Below are 3,502 nucleotides of genomic sequence, written 5' to 3'. Positions count from 1 at the left end.
GAGAGGAAGTAAACCTAACTTCCTTGTCTCAAGTTTGGGCTACACTCCTCAGGAACCAAAGCAGTAATAAACATGCGAGCAAGAAAAAGCTTAGGCCACACTCCCAAGGAAATACGCAATTAGCATACGAGCAATAAAATATGTACACATTTTTTTTATTTCATTAAATATAGTGGTGAATTCAGAAAACAAGTCCAGAAAACAAACAAATCTCTTTATCTCTCCTTATATGCTCATTAATGTGTAATGTCATTAATTAATGTCCCACTGTTGCTGGGCGCTCGATGGCCGATTCCGATAACATACCACTAGCTACTACGTCTTTTGTTACAAGTTACAAGATAGTCATTTACAATTGCCATCCTGTCACTTTCATTAGAATGTACCAATGTATCCTATCTTTTTTGATTTCTTCCTCATGTTTGACTAAGTGTTTTTTTTTGCTGTAGTCACTGAGACCTTAACCAATGATGTGGTGTCCTTGAAACATGGCCCCAGCGGTTACACGAAGCACTCTTAACGTTATACGTTCACTTAACAACCACAGCAACCAGTGCTGTAGGCATTACATCGTCATGGTAGTTGCAAGCTCGTAATGTTAAGGGAGCTTCATGAAACTGGGCACAGGATCACAAACCTTTCTTAAACCTAAATCAGACGTAGTTTTAACATCAAGACGGACTCAAGTCTAAGACAGCTTCTTAATCCATAGGCCAGGTCCCGTACGTTTGATTAAGCTGTGGCTTAAACTCAAGAAATTTGTCATGTATGTGGCGAGGGGCTGTGTTTTTGTTTTGGCTCGATACTGTTCGGTTTCCTACAACCAGTCAACTCTATGCACCTGACCACTGTCACAGAAATTGAAGTCTTGAGTGCGGTGTTAAGCTCCAATTAATATTCCATGACCATTTCTGCAAGAGAGGAAATAGTACTACCTATTATCAATCCTTGAACTTACTAAATGAAAGTGAAAACTCTGGTCTTTGAATTATACAGTTACTGTGACTGGACTTTTCTTTCACAATTTGTCTCATCAACTCCATGCAAACTGATAAAAAGGTTTTCCCAAATCTTACTGTAAACCATATTATAGTATCCTTTTGTGATGATGTTTTTTGGAAACTTAATCTGACAATGGTATGTAGAAAAAATTGTAGGCCTATGTACATTTGGGGTTTGGGGGCTTTCTTCAGTTATATGACAAGAAGTCGTCATTCGGTGTGTGCATGTATACTGTGTCTTCTTCTGGCAGGGTGAATCTATGTCGCTGAAGTGCTGCCATCACCAGACATCACATCCCACCCTGTCACATTATCCTGACATGGCTCTGCTCCCTTGTTCAAACCTCCAGCAATGACATGACTGAGCACCAAACGAGGTACCATATTTTAAGTCTTTGGTTTGTCCCAGCCAAGGTTTGATTCCAGATCTTCCGATTCTGAGATGCACACTCTAACCACAAGTCCACTGAAGCAGTCCTTTACAAAAAAATTGAGTCCCATTGACAAAAAACACACATTATGCATTGTATGGTACCATTACTGTCCCTACTATCTACAGGCCATCTTGATAGACAGTACACTAGTTTACAATTTTGACACTTATTGCGACACTGATGAATTTAGGAATTTTTAAAATAACACTCTGTGATGGACAACCAGTACCACTGACTCAGATCATTATTAGGGCCTATATGATAACTCATATGTAGATTGTCATGTAGTCTGTAGGCCAGTATGCACATCAATTTTAGTCAAAATTTAATGTTTGAATACAAAGCCTTCAGTGAAACTCAACGTTCAAACTCTTCAGACTGCTGACAGAGTGCCAGGAAATCAAGCAGAAATTGAAGACCCCGCACATACAATCAGTTTTGCAGCACACAACCGGAACCACTGCACGTTACTGGGGAGCGGGGAAATGATCATTTGATATCTGGCGCCAGTATTCGTATTTGAACTACAATAGATTTTTCATGAACGGGTTCATTTTTGTCACCACCAACAGAAAAATTGCATAGAAATAATTCATCTGCCTCGACTTAAAACAAATTTTCCATCACTGCCTCTGTAAACTTTGATTAATAACATACGGATTTCTGTAGGCACATGTTCACTTACCAGTCAGTCGATCACGTTTTTCTCACACTCACAATGGAACTGTAAGGGAGATAACTTATGATATAGTTTGGCGCTTGACTTCCTGTTGTTGATTTTATATGCTGAACAGTCGGGTTAAAACTTTTCTACAAATTTATTCAGTTTTGAGCAAAATGTCCACTTTACAAGACCAATGAGCGAGTTTTTAATACTGCTCAAACATGAAGATTACCTCCCCTTAAAGCAATCTTAAGAAAGGGAGGTAGAAACGTGTATGGCGGGAAAAAGCACAGCGTCTCAGCTTGGCGAGAAAAAAAATGTTGCAGGCGGGACTATCGCTTAAATAAGTTACATGTCGAACCCATAAACGCCTCTTTAGATTACAGAAACATTGATCTTAGTGAAAAGTTAAATGTCGGCGATATTCCTAACGCCGTCCTCACAACACCGTACGACTTCAGTATTCAGCCCAACACCGAAACAGACTGGACACCAGTTACTAACACAATGATCTCATTGGTATGGATAAATGGGCCTGTTCGTTAGCAGCAGCGGATTTGAATGTATTCCCCAGAAAGAAATAGAACACCGAGTGAAAGTGATTTGAGACATGGTAAAATATAATAACTTACATGAGAAAACTATTAGTATTCTACATTTATCTGAAGAAAGTAGTGGTTGAACACTTTGATATAGTTTCTGCTACTGTATATGTATTATTATTGCTTTTTTTAAAATCAGAATTACATTTCAGTTCTCAGTGAGATGAAAAATTAAATGTCTATTTTCAGTGTTTTCTGATAAAACTGAGCAGAGTGAGATGTAATCTTTGGATATTAGTGCTGCTCCATTAGTTTGATTGAGCATTGCATTAACTGAGTATAGTTAAAATTAGGATAAAGGGTACATTCTTAAAATTTATTAAGTAAATATTTATTAATATTTTGGAAGATTCATGTAAAAATGAATACTATTCATTTGACAGGAAATCTTGCCAGGTGACACACATGTTCAGGAGTGTCCAGTTTCTGCCACAAGTCCAGTTCAGAAAAAATTCAAGTTGGACTGTTCTGTTGACTGGAGAAAATCTACCAAGGCCATTGACTTTGTAGAAGGATATAATGTTTACAAGCATGATAAGGATACAAAGACAGCCACAGACTTGGTAGATAATGTGGATGAACCTGAAGCACAGAGTCTTCAGGGACAGATAACTCCATTAGATACAGTTGAACAGACGATGCATGGTATGAAAGAAAAGAAACTTACCACCAAAACTGTGGGTTTAAAGGTCACACCAGACTTTTTCTACAGTGACCTCAATATTAACAACTTCGGCAAATTGGAAACAAAATTTAGTGATGTCACAATAAATGCTGTAATTTGTCATGAAACAAAACATT

The sequence above is a fragment of the Liolophura sinensis genome, chromosome 1 (genome assembly GCF_032854445.1).
Source record: "Liolophura sinensis isolate JHLJ2023 chromosome 1, CUHK_Ljap_v2, whole genome shotgun sequence".
NCBI classification, from domain to species: Eukaryota; Metazoa; Mollusca; class Polyplacophora; order Chitonida; family Chitonidae; genus Liolophura; species Liolophura sinensis.
The sequence above is the reverse complement of the archived record's forward strand: the minus strand, read 5'-3'. Positions refer to the sequence as shown.